This window comes from Labrus mixtus, chromosome 2 (genome assembly GCF_963584025.1).
Source record: "Labrus mixtus chromosome 2, fLabMix1.1, whole genome shotgun sequence".
Taxonomy (NCBI): Eukaryota; Metazoa; Chordata; class Actinopteri; order Labriformes; family Labridae; genus Labrus; species Labrus mixtus.
In genome coordinates this window covers 15,660,557-15,672,712 of record NC_083613.1, presented here as the reverse complement: position 1 = coordinate 15,672,712, position 12,156 = coordinate 15,660,557, and positions in this window count along the sequence as shown.

Below are 12,156 nucleotides of genomic sequence, written 5' to 3'. Positions count from 1 at the left end.
GGCGTATGGTGAGTGCAGACAGAAAACACAAAGAACAAAGCTTGATGCATCCTGCAGAGATCACATTCAGACAGGTCGTATGGTATGAGAACAAAGGAAGCCCTGCTGAAATGTAAATGGGGCTGGCGGAGGGAATTTGATGTATCTAACTATTGTTTTGTTGTAATTGCTGCGGTCAGTGAAGCAAATTTTCCCCTTGCGTTTACAGGAAAACCAAACGCTGCTGTGTCTCGGTTCATAACATCTTCCTGAAGCACACAGCTCGTTTTACTCCACCCCCCTTCTCCGTGAACTGTGTCTGGATGAACATTCCTGCTGCTTCCAGCTGCAGGCTGACCAGGTCTCAGTTTGATGATCTGTTAGCTCGAATCAGTAGGATTTCTCTGATGGACACCACCTACCAGTGTTCTGTTTCAGCTGTGGAGCTCCTGTGCATCTGTCTCCACTGAGTGACAGTTTCCCTGTATCTAACACGTCACACTAAAGTCAGGTGAAATCTGTCTCACTGCAGCACTATGAACCCACAATTAACAGATTTCACTGAGATGTAATGAAAATAAACAGGCTGAAAGGATGCTGAAATAACTACATCAGGATGCTGATGCAAGACAGACATCATTTTTTTTATTTTTTATGAGGTTCTCATTGCAACTATTAAGCCATCACTAGGACAGACTATAGTGTGCATCATTCATGTCACTTAGGCAGTCAGAACTAATGTGCATTTTAGGAGTCTATGCATTGACTTTCTACGGAGTCCAACAGAGCAAAAGATATGCCTCAATCTCGGTCTGCTATAGTTATTGACAAATTATTTTCCCTTTTCTCCTCCACTGCAGGACTATCCAAGAGACCAGCGATGACAGAATGTCATCCTTTGTACAAGCTAATAAAACAGTGCTGTGTTAAATGTTTATCATAGCCGTGTTATTCACTTTTACATGAATTGTTCCAGACCCTGTACAGTTACAGTGAACTCTGCATCAGCATAACGCCTCACTGATAAATGAAAAAGTTAATTCTGGAGATAAAACTGAAGCTGCAGAAAGTTTTAGAGGATAGAGTTTACTTGTTTGTTTAGTTAAGTGCTTTCTTCCAGTACCTGTATGTAAACTAAATATATCTTCTCTGCCCGTGAATCCACACTCAGTTATGTGACCCCATTGATAAACTAATGTTGGCCTTTAGCGATATTACAGTCACAGACAGATTTCCACATTTCATTAAACCATGAGGGTTTTGCTGGAGTTTGGGCGCGCTCCTGTGATCTCGGCCATTTGGTGTAACGTGGTCATAAAACTCAATCCGAGCTGTTTTAACGCAGTCTTTTTCTCATCTTGTCGTTACATTAAAGTCAAACATGTTTTATATTGTTGCAGGTCTTTAGTCTTGTTGTATGCAAAGTGTGTTGTTTAATGACGTGACCATTGTCAACAACCAATAGGAGCGGTCTGAAGAGAGATGTGAAGAGAGCAAGAGTGCCTCTTTGACATGTCCTCCTCTTTGTACCACGATAGAGTGGAGAAGGAAAAAAGGAGGACAGAAATTGCTGCGGCCCTTGGAATCCCCAGTGAGTACCACTAATGATCCTTCTGCAGGTTCACATATGGAGCCGCGTTACAACTTTGCCTTTCTCTCGATAGTCAAATTTGATTGGCTTCTTGTGGTACAAAAGGGGGGGGGGGGGGGGGGGACACGTTAAAGAGGCATTCCTCCTCTCTCCCCATCTCCACCAGTTCCTGCTCCTTTACTGTTTTCTGCTCAAAGTTGTAGGACCGGAGGGCCTGGCGGTTATGTTGCCCGCCCCACGTACGGAGGCTGTAGTCCTCGTTGCAGCAGCCATGGGTTCGATTCAAGCCTCAGCCCTTTGCTTCACGTCATCCCCAGTTCTCTCCTCCCCACATTTCCTGTGTCTCCTCAGCTGTCCTATTGAATAAAGGCAAAATGGCCCCCAGAAAAAAAGTTATAGTTGTACATTTCCACCAGGTGCATGATATGGGAAATGACCTCAAAAGGAATCTTGTGACCTTGCAAGATCCCCAGTCTTAGTCTGGGACTATAAACTCTTTAAGTTGAGGACACACTGCCTTTAGATGTAAGAGGGCATAAGACGGTAGTATTTTAAGTGTTTTTACAATCTTCTAGTGTTTGGAAGGCATGAGATGACCAAAGTTAATGTAACGTTTGATGGATAAAGAACGGGGTGATGACGGGGTGATGACGTTTGTATCATGCGACAGGTGTTGCCAGTGTTTTCTTTTCACACGTTTGTTTTTACTGTGAATGCGACTAATGAAACGTAGCAGCGCTATAAAGTTAAAAATGGTCATTACAGCGTCAGACTGTATTACTCGTCCACCATCCCGGTGTTTCCTTTTAATGTTACATGTCTCGCCTCCTGAGAACCCCGCCCCCTCAGGGACATGTGTGAACGGCCAACTTCAGGAAGATTTCAGCGGCAGGCCGTGCTGGAATAATCTATAAATGATTAGGCATGTGTGTAAACAGCTGAAGTCTATTTATGATATTGACCTCATGTAAAATGATTAACAGCGCTAAATAATGGTGGAAGTATTTCACTCATTGTATCAAACGTGTTATTCTCTCTTCTCAGCTCCAGAGTTTAATCACACTCTTTCACTCACATCCACAGTAATCGTCCCCTCATGGGGAAACATCTCTCTCACAGTTTTGAACAGAACACTTTGCATTTCAACTCGTAATTCTACATTTGTATTCCTCAGCAGAAGCCGCCTTGTTGAAACAAGTGAAACTAATTCTCTTCTTCAGTCAAGACACATTTGAGTCACACAATACTGTTTGACAGTGGCAACGCAAAATACAGAACAATGCAACAAAGACTGTGTGAGTGTGTGTGTGTGTGTGTGTGTGTGTGTGAGTGTGAGTGTGAGTGTGTGTGTGTGTGTGCGTGTAAATATCTGCTTCGGTGTGTTTTTTGTGTGTTTTTTTATTTGTGAAGCTCGCCCACCCATGGCAAAGCAAGTCACTGTTTAACACAGCAGGTCATCCAGTCTCTGCTTTTTGAATTTGGACAAATATATCAAACACACACACACACACACACACACACACACACACACACACACACACACACACACAAATCCACTTGCATGTTTTTGAACATTCATATGAAGTTCCAACAATCGCCCATAAGCAGTTTTTCCTAGTCCAACACAAACACACGTTCACACAAATTCACTTTCATGTGAATTAATGGTTACAATGAAAATACGTCTGAAGGGTTTGTTAAATCCCTTGCATTGTTTTTTGAATCCATTGTGTTATTTTGTGACATTTCTCGTTTTTATTCATTCAAAAGGATGTGCTGGTTCAATGTCATCACAACACTCATTACTGCGACTGTAATGAGAAGAAAAGAAACATTTATAATCCATTGGTTCATGATTCAGTCCTCTGCATGTAAGTGAGAGAATGTATTACATCAAATTAAATTTGAAGTGAAAAATGGAGCAGCAGAAACAATTTACACAAACATCGAACTCGTGGGCCTGGAGAGACTTCTGTTGGAAAAACCCAGTGCACTTTTTTATAAATCCTGAACAGAAATCTCAACAAAACCTAGAATTTCCTCAGGGTACATGCGTGCTGGAGTCTGTCACCACCACGGTTTTTTTCTGTCTTACGGCGCACGTCATACTCCGCTGGGTCCCTTACGGGAGCATGACAGCAGAGGAGAGCAGCCGTGAGCAGCTGTACTCACTGGTTCAAAGGAACACAAGAGAACTACAAGTTAACAACGTGCAAACAACAGGTTACTCTGCTTTTTCAACGTTATGTGTTTTTCATTGTGTACCTGTTTGAGAGAGATACGATCGGGTTTATTTTGAAATTGACTGGAAGCCCTGTGCGTTCCCTTTGACTTCCTGTCCAGTTTGATCTAGTCTGTGTAGCTAAACAGCTAGCCCGTGCTTAAAGAGGAATCCATCAAAAATAGACGGCATTTATTTGGAACAAAGCAGAGCGGAGAGGCGCTGCTAGCATGCTCTGGAGACAGAGCACAGTGTGCATTCCTGTACTTACTGTGTTCCCTATGGACTGAATAAAGACCATGCCTACCTCCCAAAGATTCTGCTGGTGAATATTAGAAAGGTTATTACAAAGTATTGGCTTCAGAAAACTTCCAGGCAGCTGGCCTCTTTATTAATGGACCAATATCTAAAATACTTACTGAATTAAAAAAGTGACTTTTCTCTATCATCAGACATTAAGGGGACATGCTATGTTGAAGTGCTGGCTTCTCTGACAACAAGGCAGCAGCCAGTATGTCCTCCTTCTAAGTTTAGATTCTGGTCCTGAATGGTCGGGAATTGTTTGGACCAGAGAAGGTAGGCGGTTTTAAGGCACCCAAGTTTTCTGGTCAAATGTCAAACCAACAGGTGTTGCAGTGATGGAAGCAGCAAGAGAACTGGTTCAGATATAACTAATTCTACCCGGCCTAAAAAGCCTCTGCATGTTTCTAATAAGCTCCACGAGCAGAAATGTGGTAAAACTAGGATCAATATTGGAGACGCTTTTGAAAAATGGAGACTTAGAACACAGAAATGTTTCACACAGAAAGACAGATGCAGAGCTGGCTAAACACTGAAGCTTCAGTGTCTGCAACATGGCAACCTGTGTGCACATCGACTCTAGGGGGTGGGGGGTGGGGGGGTGGGGGGGCAGAGACAGCTCTCCACAATGTTTCAAAATTAGACCGCGGTACCAATTTGAAATGCTACATGTCAGACAAACCAATTACACCTTTAAGAACAGATGACCTGCTGCATGTGGCTCCAAAAACAACTGGGAGAATAACGGTGGAAAAAATGGCATTTTAGTAAGACAGACCTTAAATAATTAACATACAAAATAAGTGCGATGACTTCTCCCCTGAACTCTCACTCCATGACCTCATGCACACAATCCGAACAACAGTGTATCACTTCTTCTAATTAAAAATGTCAAAGTCAGTTTGAAGCCTGGGAAGCATTTATTAATCAGGGAAAAATCAAGGACACATGCAGAAAAGTCTTTAATAGTTAGATTGTTATTGTTAATAATATAATTAAACATAAACTAAAACTCTGCCTCACTTCCTGTGCATGGATTTAAATACTTTTCTCACTTATCGGCCTGAATCACATCTCACAGAATGATCAGTGCACCTTTACAGCCGCTGCATTAATAGACTGAGCAAGGGACCCAGAAACCTCCTGAATCTCTGATGACAGCTGACCTGCACTCGTCCTGACAGCAGCACTCTCACCCCACCAGCTCGGCGCTCCGTCTCCAGCAAAGACGCCTCTACACCCGAGCCCGGCGTAGGCCTGAAAATTTAGGTTCAAGCCTGAGGCGTTCAGGTCCCGCCTGAGACTGACAGCTTATGCAATTTCTTCAACCTGAAGCCAATGTGAAGAAATATCACTCAACCTCTCAGACTCTCTCACGAGCCACCAAACACGCACCGATCGAGGATGAAAAACTGCACCCTGTTAAAAACAAATATTATTGCAACAGGGATTGGAAATTACAGCATGTAACTCAAACAACAAAGAGGAGAAACCTAAAATACTTTACAGAAGTCGTGTAATAAAAAAGGTTGCCGATTTGTGAGAGGGTGAGAAGGTGAAAGGAGAGCGCTCTCTGGACGAAGAAGAAAGAGACAACGATGCAGAGGAGAGGAGAGTAAAGGAAATAAGAGAAGATGAGAGGAGACAAGAGGAGAGGAGAGAAGGAATGAAAGGAGTGAAGGCAAGATTAGAAGAAAGGAAAGGAAAAGAGAGTACAGAGGAGAGAAGGGGGTGACAGGCATCTGTGATTTAGCATGCCTGTGATTAATGTTTGTACTCTGAACTATGTTTGTAAGCTCCGAGTTGATGAGGCACATGTTTAAAAAAAAAACTACACGATGTGCTCAACTTTTCACCAATGAAATAAGAAATCAAGGCATGAAATCACGTCACATAAATACACAAACATGTGTGGAATGAGTGTTTCTAAATATTGAAGTGAATGAAAATGAAGTAATTTAAAAATGTTGCCCAGCTTGAATGGCTGCCTTATTTGTCTGCTGAAAGTGAACCACTAAAGATATTATTTTTTAATGTGTTTTTTATTTTTACAGCTATAGAAGCATTCAACATTTTTTTCATCGTTTTTTTTATTCAGTATTTCAAACACTGACATTAAAAGACGTGTCATAGATATGAAAAAGGGATAAAGTTAGTTTGCAAATGCTTAGAAAAAGATGAACATATGATATGACAAAAACAGAAAATATCATCATTTTAGTCCTGGTCGAGACAGGCAGAGCATAAAGTCTGCTACACAAATATAATACAAGTTATATGATTTTAAAATAATAAAATACACAAAGAAAAAAGATGAACGAGCGAATGAGAGTCAAGGCTCGTGAAGTAAGATCCAAATGTCGTAAAAAAACTCTTCCTCTGATTTATTTTGTTCTTCTACCTTGAAGTGAACACTTGACTTTAGTCTCAACATAAAGACATTATTCTACAATGCAAACTCTACTCACTCGTCTCGTGATTTTTGATTGTTACTTTTTTGTATAAACTCTGACGTACTCACTGCCACTTAGCAGTAATTCAAAAACTTTATACTGTCATGAAAGTTTCAGGAACTATGTTGCCAAAACGTCGAAGTGCAAAATAGTCAGATCATATTTTTCTCTCTACTGAGACACTGAAACTCACACTCTATTATGCAAGCGCACACACACACACACACACACACACACACACACACACACACACACACACACACACACACACACACACACACACACACACACACACACACACATGTCCACGCGCAAACACCAAGAGAGACACCCACCAAATCTGACTCACTGACACACTGACACACCACATCTGGGGACATATCTGAAGGAAAATCATGCAGATTTATTCCTCCTATGGGTCAAAAGAGACAGAACCCATGGGAAGGTAGGGAGGGCGAGAGAGGGAGAGGATGAAGGAGGTGAGAATGAAAAACAGCGAGCGTGTGAGCCATTGGGAAAAAAAGGAATAAAATAATGAATGAAGGAGAAACGTACAGACAGAATAAAAAAAAAAGAAACCAAGGGACGGAAAGAAAGTGAGGCTGTTGTACAGACTTTTGGCCTGTGAGGAGCTGTCTGTGTACATGAATACCCTGGAGGCCCTTTGACACACACACACACACACACACACACACACACACACACACACACACACACACACCAAAAAACACACACACACACACACACACACACACAAACACACACACACACACTATGGCCTGTGGTCAGGCTGTGTGCTATGTACCACAGAGTGAAAGGACAGGTGTGTATTCAAGCGAAACCTCTCTCTATGTCACTGTCAGTGTGTGTGTGTGTGTGTGTGTGTGTGTGTGTGTGTGTGTGTGTGTGTGTGTGTGTGTGCGCGTGTGTGTGTGTAGCTTCAGCTAAGGGTTATGCTTATATGTACATTCATTGCCGATGTGCACTCAACGATGTGCATGAATCTCCCTCCTGTCCTGTCACCCTCACTCAAAAACACACACTCTTAGACACACACGCGTATGCAAAAGGTTTGTCATTGTGTCAGTAATCTATGGCATATCTAATGACAGCATACTCACACTCTCTTTGACACACACACACACACACACACACACACGAAAGCTTTCACATGACTGGAGCAGTGTTAGGACAAGTCAATGTCATTCCTCTGTGGCTGCGTTTCTCAGTGTCTCTCTCTCTCTCTCTCTCTTTCCCCAGGCCTGAAGGATGTCCCCATCTCCTGCCAACTAGGACGTGGTACCCCCACCTCTAATCACACGGGCATCTGGCTGTGTGCACACGCACATGCCATCCAGCTGTAAGTGTGACCACGTGGTGTAAATGAATACCTCTGAGGCAATCATTTAGATTTTCTGGAAATGCAGAGACAGTTACTACCGACTGCTCGGACACTTTGATTTCATGTCTTTGTTCCTCACAGCCGGAGGTTTTTATTTTTGCCCTCAACAGGAATTGAGACCTCAGAGCGGCACAAGTCATGGTGCTGCAAATATAAAGTTAACAAAAAGTTTTGCCTCACTTTTGTAAAAACCAGATGAGGTGGAGACTGGATGTTTATCTTTACACACAGTCACTGGTTCACATTCTGTATTGTGGTCCATTCTGGATCTGAACCAGTCAAACTCTGCAAAGCCCAGTGCCTTCAGACTGAAACATGCTGCTTATTTCTTCCAGATGTACTTAAACCTTTTATGACTTTTCCACAATACCTTACATCTTCATCTTGTATTTATAATAACCACGGCATTTTCAGCCCAACTCTTTACTGTTTATTGTTTATGAGTTTATAGGTACAATTACCTGATGAATATGTTCTCACAAAATGTGCTTTTGGAACATTATGTGGGGGCGTTAGCTCAGTCTGTAGGGACTTGGAAGTTGGTCTGGTGGCTGGAGAGTTGCCAGGTTATTTCCTGTGCGCTGCCGAGGTGCCCTTGAGCAAGGCAGAGAACCACCATCAGCTCTGGCATGCTACCTGTGTAGCAGGCCCACGCTGACATCTCTCCTTTAATGCATGTCCACAGGTCCTGTTTGTGAAGGTGTGTGTTTCAGGCCTGTGTGTGTAAGAAGACTGTCTCTCAATAACAAAACCAGAATTTCCCTCAGGGATTAATAAAGTATGAAAGAGTTACATTAAAATGACAGTTCTCTCCACGATTCGGTGACTAGGACTTCTATTTTTGTTGTTATGGTATCAAATCAGGTTTTTTTTTTTATTAATACATATATCAAAGTTATTTATATTATTTAAATTATTTAATTATTAAGTCAAATTTAGATCAAGTTGAATTTTATTATAATTCGATACATACATATTTTAATTACATAAATATTTTTTTTTTATATTTAGATTCATACAATTTCAATAATTGTGTATTATTATTGTAATAATTATATTAATTTGTATTTGTATTAATTTTCTATGTATTTAATGTTGTGTATTATGTTTATTTTAAATTACTATTTCATATCATTTTATTTGTGTATTTGACTTATTTTATTTTAGATTCATTCATGTTTTTTTTACATTTCTTTTGACTTTGACTTTTGATTATTTATATCATATTTTACATTTTATTGAATTTTTATCTTTTTCACTTTGATGAGTCGTTGGTTACAATGTCTCGTATCTTGACGGCCCTCATGTGTTGTGCGTTCATCGTGCTGTACTTTTGTAACAGAGAGGGACTTAACTGTATCATATTCATTCATCAGAGGCCAGTGTAGAATAAAACCTCTTACACCATATAAGTCAGAAGTGAGTTTTTCTCCTGCTGATTTCACACTGAAAGTTTTGGCAGGAGGCACTCGGGGGGGGGGGGGGGGGGGGGGGGGGGGGGGAGTGAAGAGAAAGTGAGTGTGTTCTTGCATCTCCATTACACAGTACAGTCAGGAAATCCACTCGGACAGTCCTCACACATCTTTAGTCAAAATCGGTTCCCTCTCTCTGACCGCTAAGTGCCCGACCTGAACCTCAGAGCTCACTAGTGCTCACTGTTACGCAGCGTGCACATGTGTGTGTGTGTGTGTGTGTGTGTGTACGTAAAGTTTTCATCAACATCTGTGTTCTGTGGACGCCCGTTTACAAGGAAGAAACAGTTTATATTACATGTCTAAACAACACAAAGAAGATAGATGGACTTTTTTTGGTTCTTTTGTTTCTTTCCGGGGAAGAAGCTCGACGGGGTGACAGAGATCTCTGAATGTCTGCAGGATGAAGACCCACACACAAACACACACACCGTTATGAGCGTGAGTGGTTAGGTGGCTTGAAGGAATGCCTCGCACACAGGAAAACGGACACACACACACACACACACACACACACACACACACACACACACACACACACACACACACACACGCGCACACAGCTATGAAAATACGTTTGAAACCGCTGGGGGAAAGTCCCAGTGTCAGGGCAGTTTCCCATGTACCTATACACACATACACATCATGCACAAATTCCCTTCCACATATCAGTTTACTAATGGATACGCGTTAAGTGCCAGATGAACTTGACTGGACTTGCCTTAAGGGGGGCTTAAATGTGTTTTCTTAGCTGAGTGACTGAGTGTGTGTGAGTGTCGCTATGTTTCAGACACTGAGGTCACTGAGATTTCCTTTCTCTCCTTTTTTTAAACCTCCTCCTTTCGTGTGTAATCCTCCCTATCCCCCCCCCCCCATTTTGATGCTGATGCATTTTGCGAGTGTCTTGCCTTGTTGGACTTTTACACATATGGGACAATTAGCGCTCACATTCAGAGTGACATAATCCCCCCCCCCCCCCATCACTCAAAGACCATTTATGTTCTGTCACTGAATGAGCAGAAAGACCCTGTTGGTCAAAGGGTGTTTATACTGGACAGTCTTTTAATGTTTGTAGCTTTTAAAAGGGCCTCAGTAGTATTGATAATGTGTACAACTATTTTTGTAAGCTGCGTTTCCAACTGATTTTAGCTCAGGTGTTTGAATCGGGTGTTGCTGGATACGAAAAGTATGAGGTAAAGGCTGCTGCCATGTATGTATGTAAGAGCTCATTAATTACAACAGAAACCCAGTGATGCATTTCTACTCATGTATACGACTAACAGAAAGGGGAAACTTCTTTTAACAGTTAATCCAATCCAGAGGGTTGAGGATGGGACACTGAGGGTCACTCATAGCCTGTAAGAAACATGGACGTAGTCAGAGGCACTGCTTGTCAACAGGCAAGGCAGGCAACTGCCTGAGGCACCGGACTAGTATGGGGCCCCTGAGGGCTCACAAACTTAAACCAAAGCAGTGGCCCAAAATGTGCAAAGTTTTTAATGACAGTAGGAAGCCTCCCTAAGGGGGCCCCATCAGACAGCACTCACTCTCATTGCCCTGCTACGCGTTGCATGCATTATTGCTTTGGTAGTTTGCCTATGAAAGTCAACAAAGAAAAATGAAGTGGAATTATGCGTCTTCACAGTCTTCAGGAGAGAGGGCCCCCCCAATTGATTTATGCCTAGGGCCCCACCAGACTCTAGAACCGCCACTGGACATAGTGACGGTATTGCAGCCATCAGATTCAGAGGAGGCCAATGATTGTCAGTTGACATACTGGGAATGCTTTACCAACCTAACTTTGGATCAGATGAAGAGGTGGAGCCGAGGCGGGCCTAAGCCTCCTGACAAACAGCTGCAACGAATCCACCTGTCAGTCAACTCGGCCACGCCCACAATAATGCAAATTCATGAATTACTCTTACCCTTCACAAAAAATTCAACCTCCGCACAGTTTTTGCAAATAAAGAAATGCGCTATTGAAACCAAAACTGTATTTTTGCCAGGCTGTACCAAGTGGACACTCAAGGAACTGCAGTGTTCTTGCACATTGGCCTTATTATTTAAAAATGGAGGACATTAGAAAGAAGCAGAAATGTATGGATGTTTATTTCCATTTTTCTGCACTTTAAATAAAGTTTGCTTATTGGTAGTTGTCGTATAAAGGGTAATATTGTAGGAACAATTCAAGACATGTCCGTCGTCCTCTGTAGTCTTAATTGAAACTTATAAAGCCAATAACAGCGGGTTGTGGCTTCACTCTCCTCTGACCAGCTTGGTTTTATTATGTATACATTGCAACTGCAGTTTATATCAGACCTCCACCCTCAGATGAAAACCTAGTTATATAAAGGACCTCTAATCTTTTTTATTAGTACTGAATTAACAATTGATGGAAATCAACGAGTGCAGAATAACCTAATAAGGAGGTCAAATTATTTTACTATACCTGGAACAGAACATTTCAAGTGTTGTTGAATTTACTTTTTAAATTCCACCAAAGAAAATGAAACTTTAATATTTGAGACTGAACTGTTTCAGACATTAACAAAGATATCTTAACGAGTGGAGGAGGGGAGTGTCCTCTGTGTTAGTCTGTCTCATTATGTAATTGATCAGTAGCAGACGTGCAAAGTCTTATTGATCAGTGTGAATGGTGTCAGTTAGCAGTGGATTAGTGTGTGTATTAGAGGGAGAATGGATTCTTTGTATGTGATAGAAGAGGCTCACAAAGGTGG